Source organism: Pleurodeles waltl, chromosome 3_1 (genome assembly GCF_031143425.1).
Source record: "Pleurodeles waltl isolate 20211129_DDA chromosome 3_1, aPleWal1.hap1.20221129, whole genome shotgun sequence".
Classification (NCBI taxonomy): domain Eukaryota; kingdom Metazoa; phylum Chordata; class Amphibia; order Caudata; family Salamandridae; genus Pleurodeles; species Pleurodeles waltl.
Genome location: NC_090440.1, coordinates 221,424,730 through 221,441,809, shown reverse-complemented (window position 1 = coordinate 221,441,809; position 17,080 = coordinate 221,424,730). Strand labels below are relative to the sequence as shown.

Below are 17,080 nucleotides of genomic sequence, written 5' to 3'. Positions count from 1 at the left end.
CCGAGTGAAGATCGACGCAGCGCCTGTGTTGCGACCGGAATGTCGATGCACAGCCCTACCGGATCGACGCACAGGTGAGCCGGAACCACGCAGCCCGACTTCCTGAGTGAAAAATCGACACAGCGCCTGCCGAGTGACAGAAACTCTGACCCATTGCCCACCGGATCGACGCAGTGCCTGTGATTTTATCCCTCATGTCCAGGATTTCCACGCATCGTCCCTGGGCATCAAAAGAACCCCGCATCACAGTGAGGACCCAAGACTGCCTGCTGAAAATTGACGCAAAGCCCTTGCAGCATGGGAAGATACAATGGATCGTCTGTGTAGAGTCGGGAAATCCGACGCACACCTTCCTTTTTCCAAGCATCTCCTACTCTGTGGTCTCCACACATGTAATTTTGATGCAAACCAGGTACTTTGTGCACACAAGAGACAACTGTTGATTTTTAAGACTTAAGACTCTTCTTAACATTGTCAAAGTGATATTTCAAAATGTGCTTATTGAATCTTTATTGTTTTTTTACCTAAGTTTAATCAGATAAATATCTTATATTTTTGTAAATCTGTGTGGTGTATTTTTGTAGTATTTTCACTGTGTTATTGCATGATTTATTGCACAAATACTTTACACATTGCCTTCTAAGTTAAGCCTGACTGCTCAGTGTCAAGCTACCAGAGGGTGGGCACAGTATAATTTGGATTGTATGTGACTTAACCTGACTAGGATTGTGGTCCCTATTTGGACATAGGTGAATACCTCTGTCAACTAGAGACCCCATTTCAAACAGATGGCTTTTTACTTGCAGGAGAAAATGTTATCCCATCAATGGCTACTTAATAGCTATCAAATGAGCTCTACCACTGATGCCATTTGACCTTTGACACTGAGTGCTGTAATTCTCTTTAGGGCTATGATCCTCCCTATAGCAATGATAAACCCAGGGCTGTAGTGCCCATCAAAGCTGCAATCCACCCTAGGGCAGTCATATTCCCCAGTGCTGTGATTCACCCCAGGGTTATGATCCTCCCCAAAGAAGTGACCCACTCGCTATAGCTACGATCCACTTTGGCTGTGATCCTCCCTATGTGATGCCCTCTCCCACTGGGTTGTCATCCATACTAGGGCTGTCATTGTCCCTAGGGCTATGATCCAATCACAAGCTGTGATCCTCCAAGCTGTGATCCACACCAATGTGGTGACTCACTCTACAGCTTCTATTCACACAAGGGCTCTGGTTCACCCCAGGATGTTGAATCCACCAGGGCTGTGATCCACCCAAGGGTGGTGATCCATGGCAGAATTTCTTTCCCACACAGCAAGGACTTCCCACAGTTGAACTGTTGGTAATGTTTAATGTGTTACGTATTAAACCGGCCCGAGTCACTTCCTGCTTCTCAGATTGAGCGCTCACAGGATCCTGCGAGGTAAGATTATCTAAATCACTTTTTAACGACGGAGCCTAAAGTGACTGCAGTAGAGTTCGTTTTTCTTTTTGTTCTTGCAGTGCGGTTGAATGTTATTGTTTTGTGCGGTACTTTACGGTAACACCTTTGAAAAGACCTGAGTAAAACACCGGATAAACCGGCATGAACTGAGCGTCACGCGGATGTTGAACATTCCCCTCAGGACGCCAACAAATCCATAGCAAAGCTTTGGGACTTTGATGTGTCTTATACCTCAATGTTATAGTATTGCCCACTGAGACACACGGAAAGGCATTATGCAGATGGCTCATATAATGCCATTATTATGCTGTTAGTGACGTCAGGAAACTACCTCGTGTGTACCACATACATGATTAGGTGCCAGTGGAATGGCCCGCTGATTGTGGACCAATAAAAGAGAATGATTTAAAGTGATAACAGACCCACTAATATAATGTACTGAAGAAAGTTAAATCACTTTGTTGAATTATCAGTTTGATGGGGATACCATTTGGTTAAAATATTAGTTTGATGGGGATATAACATACACGTTACCTGACGTTTAAGCGTTTGACAAGAAAATGCGTAATTTAAAGTGCGCCACTTCTCTTGACATGCTGGCATCTTTCAGCAAGACTAGAAACACACAAAATGCTCGTTATTTCTGTCTTGTTGGTCATGGCTGTGACCCCCGCCCTCCTCCCGTCAACAAAGCGTGCAATAAAACCTGCCTCTTCTTTTATATCCACCAAGGACTTTGGTTCCTGTCAGATCAGCGGCAAGATCACGGGGCGGGTCACGCCTCAGCAAAGCATTGTACACATTAATGCTTCCTTAGCAAAGTTAATTACTTATGTACACTAGTCTTTATCCTATCACTTTTTCTTTGAAGTCTAGGATAAACGAATTAAATTATCAAAGCCTTTCTGTATCCTGAGCCTTGCTATGCCTCCGTGTCAGAATCTCGAACACAAACTAAACTTTCGTGCTCCTAAAACATAATATCAAAAATTTTAGAAAAATAGGTATATGATAGGAGTTGATTTATTATTGTTAGGTCTACATCTATATTTCCTGTACATATATGTCCCATCAAGGAACATACATGCGGAGTTAAGTAGAATAAATGTACACCTACTTTCACAATCATTTTGTAGTCGACCGCAAAGCTACAATTCTTTTGTGGATCGATATTTCAAATTCTGGCCATATTTATGGCCAAGTGGCTCATGTTGCTGCCCTGTGTCACAGGGAAAGGACAGGAATTCACAGCATTTGTCCCATTATGGCACATTCCTGCCTTTTCCCAGCACTGGCCCACAATGTGCTGCCTAGTGCCAATGCAAGCACCCCAGCACTATGGTGCTAGAACACACATAGAAAGAGGAAGTAGAGAGGCGAAATAAAGATATTTCTTCTCATTATGCCTCAGATGGGGAGGAGTAGGATTTTGGAGCATTCCCAGGTCTACCATTCCAAGTAAATCTGGAAATGCACCAAAGTCAATGGATGTTGCATGGGGACACCTACACAACACCCATGGAATGCCTCCCTGGCGCAGAGTAAGGCAATGCAGCCATTTGCACTGCATTGCTTTGCTCGAGGATTATGAAGCCACTCAGGGCCACGCAAGGTGAACTTGTGTGGCTTCATAAATTTTATTTTTGACTTGCTTTGCCCACGCAACATGTTGCAAACACAACTGGGGTCATAATGTAATAACCTTGCTTTTTAAGGCAGATATTCATGAATTAATTTGCTCGCCTTGAAAGAATAATAAGAGTAAAACATTTTTAAAGTTAAAAATTATTCACTGGCAAATGTTGCCTTTTCTTCAAATTATGACATATGTACTCCCCACTCAACAAGGGGAAATGTGGAATTAGGGAACTGTCCTTGTAGCATCTCTTCTGATGACTATCACAGCTTCCCACAACTCTCCTTGTGGCATCTACTCTGACTACCTTCACTGCTACTCACAACTCCTTGTAGCATCTCCTCTGACGACCTTCACAGCTTCCCACAACTCTCTCTGTGGTGTCTTATCTGACATTCACAGATTGCCACAAATCTCCTTGTGGTCTTTCTTCTGAAGACCTTCTCAGCTTCCCACAACTCTCCTTGTGGTGTCTCTTTTGAAAACCTGCATAGCGTTCCACAACTCTTTGGGACACTGATGGGACTGAAGTTTAAACAAGTGCTGCCACTACTTCTGACAGGTCCCACCACTATCTCCCACTGTTTTTCTCTGTCCTTCTGAGGTCTGCACGGACTCAATTGGTGCAACGACTGGAGAGGGGCTATGATACAGCATCCAGCTTCCCTCCTCCTTCTATCACAGGTCTGCGAAAATCTGAGCGACCAAAGGGTCAGACGGGTTTGTGCCACAGATCCCTACAGTTTAACATTGCTTTTCTCAGAACTTCATGGACCTGAGTGATGTGGGGACAGACAAGTGTTGTTGTCCAACTCCCTATTTTCTAACTGCCTCTCTCAAGTTTGCACAGACCTGAACAATGTGTAGAAGAGGAAGGGCACATACCTGAGTAATGTGCAGGACCTACAGATGCTGATGCACTAGCCTGAGTGACAACACAGGTGCTGTGACATAGAGTCCTGCTGTTTGGCATTGCCTTTATTAGGTCTGCATAGACCTGAGTGATGCACAGGACAGACAGATGCAGTTGCACAGCATCCTCTTATCCAACATTGCGTCTCTCATGTCTACAGAGACGTGAGTGATGCACAGAACCGGAAGATGCTTTGGTAGAGACATGAGTGATGCACAAAACAGGCAGGTGCTGTGGAACAGGCCTGATTGATGTGAAAGACAGGCAGGTGCTGTGGCACAGTCATGAGTGATAAACGAGACAAGAGGTGGTGTGGCAGAGACATGAGTAATGTACAGGACAGGTGAGAGCTGTGGCACAGCCAAGAGTGATGAACAAGACAGGCAGGTGCTGTGGCACAGACATGAGTGATGCTCAGGACAAGCAGGTACTGTGGCACAAATTTCTGCTGGTTGGTATTGCCTTTCCCGGGTATGCAAAGACCAGGCAGAGGTTGTGGCACAGACATGAGTGATGAACAAGACAGGCAGGTGCTGTGGCACAAACGTGAGTGATGCACAGGACAGGCAGGTGCTGTGGCACAGACATGAGTGAGGCACAAAACAGACAGGTGTTGTGGCACAGATTCCTACTGGTTGACACTGCCTTTCTCAAAGACCGGACCTAATGTGCAGGGCAGGCAAGTGCTGTGGTAGATATGAGTAATGTGTTGGATGGGGGTGCTATTGCAGCTTGCTATTGGACATTGTCTTTCTCAGATTAGCACATACCTCAGTGATGACTGGAACTGAAAAGTGTTGTTGCACAGCCTAATCTTTATTCCTTTTTCTGGTGTGACTGATGTACTATTTGTTACAGCACAAACATGCTGATTTGGTATGAATTGCAGTTTGCTGCCCATTATTGTTAGTGAGAAAGGGTTCTGTTTGCCAATCCAATAAGGAGGGCTGAGGGCTGTAGGGATCGAGGTCTGTGAGGGGCAGTAAATCACAATCCTATGATTTTTGCTGTAATCACTGCTATTGACTATGTTCATTAACACATCAGGCTTCACTTGCTGTGCCTACAACTTTAGAAATTACTCCACTGGTTTGTTTAAGTCAGGGGTGTCCCTAGGCTGGATTCATGTCCAGTGTTCAGGAGATCACTTAAGATATATTTACTCACTCTGAGGATGGTAGAGTGTGGAGAATGTGTATTACCCCACATTTGTCTTGTATAACCTTCATGTAGGCAGACATGAATTTGGTGCTCCTGTCAGACACCACTCCCTTGGGAACCCCACCCAGGTGAAAATTCTCATCAGGGACCCAGCTGCTGCAGGTGCAGACACACTCCTCAGAGAATGGCCGCCAGGTATCTAATGGCATAGTCCACCAAAACCAGGATAAACCTGTTCTTTGAGGCAGTTTTAGGGGGTTCTACAATGTCAATGCCCACCTTTTCAAAGGGGGTGCCAAGGACAGGTAAAGGATTCAGGGGCGTTACAAACTTTTCCCCTGTTTTCCCACTGGCTTGGCAGGTTAAATATGTCCTGCAGAATGTATCTGAGGACATCTTCATCTGGGGCCAATAGAAGTGGAAGACAAGCCTAGCAAAGGTCTTGCCCTGCCCCAGATCTCCTGCCAGGGGTATTTCACTTGTCATTCCCAGTAGGAAGGCCATGTAGTATTGGGAGACCACCAATTCACATGTTGCCCCATGCACATGTGCCTTAGGCTCACTATATAGGATGTCATTCTCTCAATAACTGAGATGATCTCTAGAGGTGTCACCAGCTGCCTGGTCTTCAGATTACCACCTCATGGACTCTAGGGTTGGCCAGTCCTTCTGTGCCTTGCAGGATTCCTCCCTGGTGAGCCAACCCTCCACTTGCTATCCAGTAAGCTCTGGCACATACCCCAGGTAATCATTGTCTAGGGAGACCTCCTCAGGTGCCCCGTCCACCTGTACTGCAGGTGTTTCATGGGCTGTTTTTCCATGCACCTGCCCTTCCCTTTCTTGACAGCTTCCTGGGTCATTTTTCCAGACTTCAAACCTCCTTGACTTCCCTCCTGGATAGCCACGGACTGTGTGGTCATGCAGACCCACTCTGATAACCCTAAAATTTCCAGGTGTGACCAGAGTTCCACTTCTTTCGAGCCGGTATTACCTAACAAATGATCCACAAGCTTAGCAGGACTTAAAATCCAACTTTATACAATGAAAAAGGATTTTATGTTACAATTTTAAAGACACCAAATACAAACTTTATTCCTGCACCCAATCAAAAGGCAGTTCTTATTAAAAGTAATTAGGCAACCCAATGTCATGCTATGCGAGAGGTAGGCATCACAGTAATGAAAAACAAATGAAGGGGTTTTTCACTACCAGGACATGTAAAGCTTAAAACTACATGTCCAGCCATTTAATTACAATGCACCCTGCCCTCTGGCTACGTAGTGCCTACCTTAAGGGGGAAATGTATGTAATAAAAGAAGAGTTTAAGGCTTGGCAAGGGGGTTATCTTGCCAAGTCAAAATGGCAGTTTGAATCTGCCACCAGGCTGCAATGGCAGACCTGGGGCATGTTTTAATGGGCTACTAAAGTGTGTGGCACAGTAAGTGCTGCAGGCCCACTTGTAGCATTTAATTTGCCTGCCCTGTGGACATGGTATACCACTTTACTAACTACTTCTAGGGTGCACAATCACTTTAGCACTGGCTAGAGCTAAAGAGAGAAAAGGAGCACCTTTTCAGTTTCCTAGTTATGTAATACGACAATCTTTGCAGTACAATGTTCTTTACTCCATAACAGCATCTGCAACATTTTACATGGGGTTGGTACTGTAAACCTCCATCCCCGTCCCCTAAACAGCAAGGGAAACAAAGGTTAGGTGGGCAACAGAGAATAGGAATAGGCACGGTGTGCCACATTGCTGTGAACGCATGGGGTGTTTCCTTGGAGTACATGCCTGTGTGTTTTATGTACAAATAATGTAACTATATTGTTCGTGTGTTTTGCCTGGGATTCTGGGTCTTTCCCCAAGTTCACAAAGGCAAGAAATTATTTATTCATTTTTACTAGGTTCAGATAGTCTGTCAGTGTTCATGGTCCAGATAAAAGCTTGAAGATATTTTATTAGCCAATTAGTGGGCTGAAACATGCCAACTTAATAGGATTGTGAAGAAGGTAAATGGCATGTAGGTGGGGCATCGAGAATAAGCAACATTTTGCTATGTTTGCTATGAGCATGCGCATAGAGCCTTTCCTTGATGACCGAATATGTGTTTATGTATTTAAAATGACTATGCTTTTATCGATTATGCATTTTCCCTAGGTTTCTGGGTATGACTCCAGCTTAGCACAGACAAGTAGTTATTTGTTTATTTTTCACTAAGTTAGGATAGTCAGTCAGGGCCCATGGTCCCGATGAAAGCTAGAGGATGCTTTATTCACTAATTTATGGGCTAAAACACATCACCCTAATGAAGACAGTAGGAAAGGTAGCATAATAAATACATAGTTGCTCCCACTCTCATTTTGGATGTGTTAGAAATGGGGTCTTTGGTTGGCAGTCAGGTTACCCCTGTCCAAGCAAGGACCCTCACTCTAGTCAGGGAGATGGAGAAACACACCTGTTTAACCCCCACTCACCTCCTTGGTAGCTTGGCAGGGGCAGGCAGGCTTAACTCAGAAGCAATGTGTAAAGTATTTGTACCAACACACCCAGTAATACAGTGAAAACACTACAAACTGGACACCAGACCAGTTTAGAAAAATAAGTAGGATTTATCTAAATCAAGCAAGACCAAAACTACAAAAATCCAAAATACACAAGTTAAAATATGAATTTTCAGAAGAATTAGAGTCTTACTCCATAGAAAACAATGGAAAGGGCGAGCGTGCATCGGAAAAGGGAGCGATGCGTCGATTCCTTCCTCGCAAGGGAGGCGGTGCATCGTTTCTTCTCCGGTCCGGTTTGCGATGTGTCGTTTTTTCTCCCTCGCAAGAGAGGGATGCAGCGATTTCCAGGAGGGGCACTTTGGATCCGCACAGAGTTGGGTTGACTTTGATGCCCAGGGACGATGTGTGGAAAATCCTGTTGCATGGTGTTAGAAAACTGCGCTGCGAGGGGTTTGCGCCATTATCCTGCAAGCGGGAGTTGCGCCTCGGTTCTCCAGCCGCAATGCATTGATCTCCCAGCTACGATGCAGGTGGAGCATGGATTTTAGCTGCGAAGCCAGAGGCACGTCGTTTATCAGCTGCGTTGCAGATGGTGTATCAAAAATTTACCTGCACGGCATTCTGTGCGTGGATTTTCAGCTCTTGTTCTGCCAATTTCACATTTTCAAGAGCCCAGGGACAAGATAGTGCACCACTTGGCAGGGCAGGAGCCTTAGCAGAGAATCCAGGTGCTGGCAGAGGAAGTCTTTGATGGCCCTGAGACTTCAAAACAGCGCCCTGAGACGCTAATTGGTGAGGAGTTGCTCTATACAAGCACTGATTAATGATTGATTGAAAACAGGAGGCAAGCTCAGTTCAAGCCCTTGGAGGATCTTCACAAGCAGGAATATACCACAAAGTCCAGTCTTTGTCCCCTTTCACAGGCAGAAGCAGCAACTGCAGGATAGCCCAACAGAGCACAGGAATGGGCAGCACTTCTCCTTAGCTCTTCAGCTCTAATCCTTGGAAGAGGTTCCTCTCGGTTCCAAAAGTGATCTAATTTTTAGGGATTTTAGGAACAATACTTATACCACTTTCTGCCTTTAAAGTAGGCCTACTTCAAAGGAAAGTCTCTTCTGTTCACAAGGCCCCAGACACACACCAGGGAGTTGGAGACTGCATTGTGAGAGGGCGGGCACAGTCCATTGAGGTGTAAGTGACCGCTCCTCCCTCCACTCTAGCACAGATGGCTCATCAGGATATGCAGGCTACACCCCAACTCCCTTTGTCACACTGACTAGAGGGTATTCACAAACAGCCCAACTGTCAAACTGACTCAGGTAGGGAATCCGCAAACAGGCAGAGTCACAGAATGGTTTAGGGAAGAAAATGCCTACTTTCTAAAAGTAGCATTTTTAAACTATCAATCTAAAAACCAACTTCACTAACAGATATATTTTTAAATTGTGAGTTCAGAGACCCCAAACTCCAAATTCCTATCTGCTCTCAAAGGGAATCTGCACTTTAAAGTTATATAAAGGCAGCCCAGATGTTAACCTATGAGAGAGATATGCCTTGCAACAGTGAAAACTGAATTTAGCAGTATTTCACTGTTAGGACATGTAACACACATCAGTACATGTCCCACCTCTAACATACACTGAACCCTGCCTATCTGACTACCTAGGACCTATCTTAGGGGAGCCTGACATGTATGAAAAGGGAAGGTGTAGGCCTGGCAAGTGGGTACACTTGCCAAGTCGAATTAGCAGTTTAAAACTGCACACAAAGACACTGCAGGGCAGGTCTGATCCATGTGGACAGGGCTACTCATGTGGATGGCACAATCAGTGCTACAGGCCCACTAGTAACATTTGATTTACAGGCCCTGGCACTCTAGTGCACTTTACTAGGGACTTACTAGTAAATCAAATATGCTGATCCGGAAAAGCCAATTACACATACATTTTACATAGGATCTCTTGTACTTTGGCAAAGGTTAGCAGTGGAAAAGTGCCTAAAGTATCAAAAACAGCAAAAACAGAGTTCAGCACAAATCAACGACCTGGAAATCAGAGGCACAAAAGTTAGGGGAGACCACGCAAAGGATGCCGAGTCTAACAGAATGCATTAATAAAATTGTCTTTGCACACACCTTTCTAAATGCAATTTTAACATCTATTTACAGAGACGTTATAGTCTTGCATTCTTTTCCCAATATTTTTTAATTACTTTAAGAGTCTATGGTGAACCCATCGAGCACTATCAAGGCTCTGCAGAAGAAGCCACCCTGCAGATGAAGATGCCACCTAATGTAGGCGAAGGCTCCTTTCCTTTTTTTGAAAGATCTTTTCTTTTTAGATAAGGTTATTTGGAGACCAATATGTCACATGTGACCTAATGAAGACACAAACAAGTATCCTTGGTAGACCATATTATTTACATGGAGGTTACTGGTCCATTGTGTGTTTCGGTATGTATAAAGGGGGTGGCACTGAGTTAGTATCTTTAATATCCCCTCATTCCTAATTTTGTATGTTTACATTGTATTACGTATTGTCTGCTTCAATGCTTTCCAATAAAGAAGGATTTCTTTCTACTGGTCCTTCCAAATATAACAGCAGATAGAAAATTAGGTAGTAGAAATCACAATCTCCATTCTAGAAATCTGATGCTTTCATTTCTCTCTGTTTAGGCAAACCTGTAAATCCAGGGTACTTTACTCATACCTTTAAAAGGATTTGATGTCTGAATGTCACAAGCAGCTTTCATAAAATTAGACCTAAAAATGAAAGTTAATACATGGGTGATGTCTCAAGCACAATTTCAGGATCAAACTGGAGGATCCAAACAGCCAATATGATGTCCTAAACCTGCTAGGGTGGGCACACAGAGAGACCAGGGAAACCTAAAGAAGACACACACTAGATGTCTGACAGTTTAACAAATATGGAAAGAGAAACTGGTAAAAAAGGCCCACCCACACACTTGTTCTCTTCTTTTTCAGCAGGTGTTTCTCACATCGCCACTCTTTCCCCATTTTATGCATCATACAAAGAAGATGGGTGTGGGGCCTAAGGGTTCCTCTATGAGTCTTACTCTAATCATCCTCCTGCCATCCTATTTCAATCTCTCAGTTTTTGGCCTATGAAAATAACAGAAATCTTACATCGGGACAGTGATCAGCATGTCCATCAATCTCACTTTTAGGACTGCACGTGAGCAGTTGGTAAGTTGATGGATCTCAGCAAAAGTCATTGAAATGCAAACAAAAATGAGATTTTTGTCTTTAGCAGTAGGTCTTCCTGATCCATCTCATTGTGGTCAGTAAACTACGACCCCTCTCCCAGCCCGATGAACTTTGAAAACAGTCTTGGTATCATTTTTGGCAACCAGCTTTCCTTTTGTGCTCAGTTAGTAAACTCACTTCAAGTGGTATTTCCCTTATGCCTGCTATCCTAAAGCGTTTGTCTATATTGCCCTGAATACTTTTAGAGGTCTATAGTCCCGAACCTTAACTTCATCTCACCTGACCTACTGCAAGTGTCTTTACAGCACTCTTTCTACTGTGAACAGGTGCTTCAGGACTTCTAATCATCCCAGAGCTTTACACTGGCTTCATAGCTGTCTATCCCCACCACAATGCGCTATTCACATCTGCTGCTATCTACACTTATTTTCACTTCAAGCGCTATTCTTTTACTTGTGCAAACCTTTGTTCAGCCCCTAGATGCTGCAGGGTTTCTGTGAGTGGCCGTGTCTTCTCATGTCTGACCTCTAAAACCTGCACTTCATTAGACTTCATATGCTCTCAATCACTGCTCTTGCAACATTTTGTGTATAACTTAGAGCCTGATTTATGGTTTGGCGGGTGGGTTATATCCGATCATCTGAAGTATTACAAGTGCATTATATTCAATGGCACTTTTGATATGTTAGACTGTGTAATTGTCGCATTTGTGATGGAGTATCCTGTCTGCCCAACTCTAAATCTGCCATTTATGTCTTACCTGGTTGGTCAATAATCAGTTTTCCTTAATATCTTTCATTAACACCAGGCTGTTCCTTGGATTACAAATAGTCAGCTCATCAATCAATCAACTAATTAATGAATGAATCAGTCAATCAATCAGCCTTCTTAGAAGATTATCACTTGGATTAAGATCCAGCAAACAAAGCAATTTGATTTGAGATATAGGGACAGATTTATCAAATTTCACACAATGCAATGCAACGCAACGCAACGCAACGCAGCAAGTCACCTTGCTGCGCTATGCAGCATGAAAGGAAAAAAGCAGGAATGTACCGTATTTAACATTATACAGCACATCCCTACCCTTCCCTAGTGCTAGCACACTTTTGGTTGCCTAGCGCCAATGCAGGCCCCCTTGTGTCATGTTGCAAGGGTGCCTGCTGTAGGCATGGTTACCCCACCTTTTGCCTGCTATCAGTGTTCTTGGACTGTTTTCACTGGGATCCTGCTAACCAGAAACCCAGTGATTGGGCTCTCTCCCTCTAAATTTGATTGCCTAGGAATTTGCTCAGAGCACAGTTGCCTTACTGGTGCCCCCTTGTAAGTCCCTAGTATATGGTAATCCGGTACCCAGGGAATTGGGGCACCAGCGGTTCCCCACTGGCTGCAGCATGTATTGTGCCACCAATGGGAGCCCATGGAAAATGTGTCTGAAGGCCTTCCATTGCAGTCTGCGTGAAAAAGTGCATGCATCCTTTCACCACAGGTCACTCCACCAGGTCACTCTAATTCAGTCCTATGGTAAACCCTCCTAGCCCAGAGGGCAGGGTGCTGGTCCCTGTGTGAGAGGGTACCCCTGCATGAGCAGAGGTGCCTCTACAAACTCCAGCTCCAGTGTACTGGAATCCATACGTGCGGGGAAGCCATTTTACCCATGTACTGGACGCAGATCATTACCTCTGTCCAGCTACATAAAGGTAACACCAAACCTGGGCATGTTTGGTATCAAACATGTTGTAATCATACCCCAATACTGTTGCCAGTATTGGTTGTAGGATCCTATGCACTCTGGGGGGCTCTTCTGAGGACCCCCCAGTATTGCTCCTACCAGTCTTCTAGGGTTTTTCAAGCAGCCTGCTGCTGCCATCCTTCAGACAGGTTTCTCCCCTCCTGCTGCTTGACCCCTTCAAACAGGGAAAGATAAAACAAAGGATTTCCCGTGGGAGAGGGAGGCAACACCCTCTCCCTTGGAAATAGGTGTTACAAGGCTTGGGAGGGGTAGGCTCCCCAAGCCACCGGTATGCTTTAAAGGGCACATTTGGTGCCCTCCTTGCATAAACTGGTTTGCACCAGCCCGGGGACCACCAGGTACCTGCTCTGGCAAAACTGGACAAAGGAAAAGGGAGTGACCGCTCACCTGTCCATTGCCACCCCGGGCATGGTGCCCAGAGTTCCTCCAGGGGCCACTTGAATCTGCCATCTTGAAACCAAGATGTGCAGAGGACCCTGGGAGCATCTGAGTGGCAGGTCAGGTAGGTGACATCAGAGACCTCGCCTGATAGGTGGTCACTGTGCTGCATGACCAAACCCACTTTTAGGGTTATTTAGGGGTTCCCTTGCAGCTGGGGCCCCAGATTCAATGTGCAAGACTCCACCAGGGCTCCTCTGCATTGTTTACTTCATCTTCTGGCCACTGGAACAGCATCTGGACTCTTCAGGAAAGGACAAGCTGCAACTCCGGTGATGACTTTGTTTTGCAACATTGTTTCTCCAGCTCCTTTCAGCAATTACAACTTTTTCCCGGCTGTGCATCTACTGAGATTGGCAAGACTTCAGTCTGTACCAAGAAACAACAAGGAATCTCCCTTGGAGAGAAGGAGTCACTCCCCTGCATCTGCAGTCACCAATTGCATTGGTGTTCGGCTACGTGAATCTGCTCTTATCTGGAACTGCGTACATCCTGCATCACAGGTGGTGGTTTGGAAAAGTCTCCTTGGTCCTTTCTGCCAATTTTCCAACTTGGGGCATGGTAAGCCCTTGCCACTCCTTGCAGGACAGTAACCCTGTGCACTGCGACTCTTGCAGTTAACATGGCTTGTCTGCTCCTGCTCCAAGGGATCTTCCGGCTCCATTTAACCTCAGCCTCCAGCACTTCATCCTGCCAAGCACAGTCTCCTCTCTGCTGCTCCAGGGACGTGGAACTCTTCTTCAGGTGTGCTGACTGGGCCTCACTTTGACTTACTGTGCCTGCTGCCAGTGGGTTGCCTGTGGAGGCTGTGACTGCTTCTCTTGCCTTTCTCGACTTTTGAGGATAACCTCAAATTCCCCTTCAAGTGTCCAGCCCTCTGGGCCTTGCTGGTCCCCTTCAGCTTTGTGAATAATTTTTTGTTTCTCTTGCATGTGCCAAGGCTTGTTGGTGGTTCTCCTGCACCACTAACCATCTGAAACCTGACAATCGATGTGGAGCACCATCTGCACTGCTCCAGGGACACCTCTTCAGCTCCTGTGCTGCTCAGCTTGTCTTCTTCCCCCTTCAACCTGGTCCTGCACCCACAGAAGGGTGGGTAGTGGCTCCTACCACGACTGGACACTCTATCATGAACTGGACTCTGACCCCTTCCCTTGCTGGTCCTCTTCTGACAGAATCCACCTTTGGGTTATTTCATTCTAGTCTGGATCTTGCACAGTCCTTTTGCTAAGTCCTCCTGTAAGTCAATGGGAAGACCAGATACTTACCTCTGCTCTCCTGGTCACTGGAGGGTACTCAGGTACTCACCTCTTGGGGTCCCTAGTTCTTCTAGCTCCCATCTAACAACTCCACATCTTTGGGTGGGGGACTTCTCTCCCCATTCCACTTTCTTAGTATATGGTTTGGCACTCCCCTATGGCCTTCACTTTTTTCTAACTATATTACCAATGCTTGTTGTTTCTATGCTATTAACTGATAGCTATTATATATATATGTACTTACCTGCATTTGGGGCGGGGGCTGCCTATAAGTATTCTAGTGCTGTTTTACCATAATAAAGTACCTTTATTTTTGTAACACTGTGTGCTTCCTTCATGTGTGATAAGTTGCTGTGTGACTATAGTGGTATTGCATACGCTTTGCATTTCTCCTAGATATGTCTTGGTTGGTCATCCAAGGCTACCTCTAGAGAGCCCTGGCTTCATAGGCACTGCTGTAGTGAGGCAATCCGAACACAGGATTCATAAGTTAGAGGTTTATTTGGGGGACAGGAATGTGCAGCACATGGAGATATTTCCAACTGCCCATCTCTCTGTTTACATTCTAGAATCCTTAACCTCTGTCAGTGTGCAGATGGTATCCTAGATTCTACATTTCCTCTCTTCATCAATTAAGAATAAATCAGAATATATGAAGATATACAATACGATTAAAACTACTTTACATTGTCATGATTTTAGTAAAATAAAGTGTAGTAAATTTACAAATTCAAACTATATATCAGTTCATGACATAATCACTGAATTTGCTGGGTAATATAACTGATCTGCCAATCCGAGTAGACTTGCAACCCCAATCAGCTCTCAGAACATTAACTTCAGAACCAGCAACATCAGCACCAACAACTACATGGCTACTATTATCACATCACTCTCCCTTGTGACACGTGAACTGTTCATATTGGAGGTATTTGATGTATCTTCACCCTCATCCCATATCCAATCATGTGCTAGGAAAAGGTTTGCCTTCTTCTTATCTTGTTCTCAATTCAAAATCTTGTTGCATCTTGCATTCTGCTGAAATGCCATACATTCTTATCACTCAAAAAAGCTGATATCGCATATACTTCCTTTATTAGCAATGGTTTCGAAAATTTGCTGTCACCTTTTCTCACCCTACAACCTAGTTTCACTCTGGGTTCTAGGTTCACATCCTTCACACCATGCTTTTTATCATAATATTCTTTGTACATTACTTGCATTTCTTGTAAGTTCCTCTTCACTACAGAAGAAGACCATCTGCTACACAATTTCAAGTTCATCTACGTTTTATTATCTTTTGTGAAAGGTTCCCTCCCTCTCAAGATACGGAAGGGACTATAACCAGTTACCGTGGGTGTTATTCTATAAGCCCATACGGTTTTAGCCAACTCCTTCTCCTAGTCTTTGTCTGCATTGGTAACAGCTTGCACACATCCCATCATCACTCTATTAAACCTCTCCACAGGTCCATTACCTGCTGGATGGTAGTTAGGTGTACCCTTACCTTCAATCCAATTCCTTAAAAGAAAGAAAATCAACAAACTTCTTCGCTTTGAATTGTGGCTTATCATCACTTAAAATTGATTTGAGTATACCCTCATAAAGAAATACTTTATCCAAAAAAGAAAGTAAGATGCTTGCTTCAATATGCTCAGAAATTTCATATTCTTACCATTTTGAAAAATATTCAATAACAATGAACACATGTTTGGGCACACACCCTGAGTTAAGAATAGTTCCTAAGATGTCTACACTAAGGTCCTCCCAAGAATTATCTGGATATCTCCTATCTCCTAATGGGGGACAAAACATGGATTGTGCTTTATGTGAATTTGCACAGATTTCACAATCTCTTGCAAACGTCTCTACATCTTTATCAATACCAGACCACCAATATGATGATTTCACCTTTTTCCTGAGTTTCACAAGACCTCAGTGTCCTTTGTGACTAATTTGCATGATTTTCTCTTTCAGTTCCTTGGGTGGTTTTACTCTCTCACCTCTAAGAATGTGACCCGTATCATTAGGAAATAATTACTCTCTGATCTTCCACAACTTTTTACATTCTTCTCGTAACCTACTCTACTGCACCCACCCTTTAACAATGTAAGAATTGATAGCAAGCAAATCTTCATCCTCCATGTAGTTGATCTCCCAATCTTCCTTTGATATGGCTCCGTGCCCTTCACTAACCATTGCCACAATCATCTCAAGTATTCTTAATCTGCTCATTTAATAGTAAAGGAGAAGACTCAAGCAATCAGCCACCTTGTTCCTATTTCCTGGTAAGTACTCTACATAATTAACAAATTCTAGCAACCTAAGTGTTATTCTTGCTGTGCGTGGGGTAGCTTTCACCATCCCATTAGATGTAAACACTAGTGGCTTGTGATCCGTACGTATCACAAATCTGGTTCCCCACAAGTACTGCCTGAACTTCTTCAAGGCCCACACTACTGCCAGCATCTCTCTCTCAATTACCGAAAATGTATCTTCTGTAGGGGATAAGGACCTAGAAGCATATGCAATTGTGTGTTCCTTCCCAGTTTCTGAAATTTGCGTTAAGACTGCCCCTAATCCTTTGCTAGTAGCATCAGTGATTATTATGTTTTGTGCTCCAATTTCAAACCCCTTCAAATGATTAGCTGTACATATGTCACTTTTAGTATTCTCAACATCTTTTTGTAGTTCAGCGTCCTATTCGAATACTTGTTTGGCTTTCAACAGTTGGCGTATA

General features: G+C 44.3%; 1 protein-coding gene across 1 annotated transcript in view; it reads left to right on the top strand.

Annotated features, from left to right (window-relative positions):
* The first annotated feature begins 1,393 nt into the window (after positions 1-1,393).
* LOC138283954 (E3 ubiquitin-protein ligase TRIM11-like) overlaps positions 1,394-17,080 on the top strand; it is a 222,606-nt gene continuing 206,919 nt past the window's right edge. The window contains exon 1 of the mRNA XM_069222227.1: positions 1,394-1,425. The gene's annotated coding sequence lies outside the window, so the exon portion shown is untranslated. The remainder of the gene's footprint in view (positions 1,426-17,080) is intronic.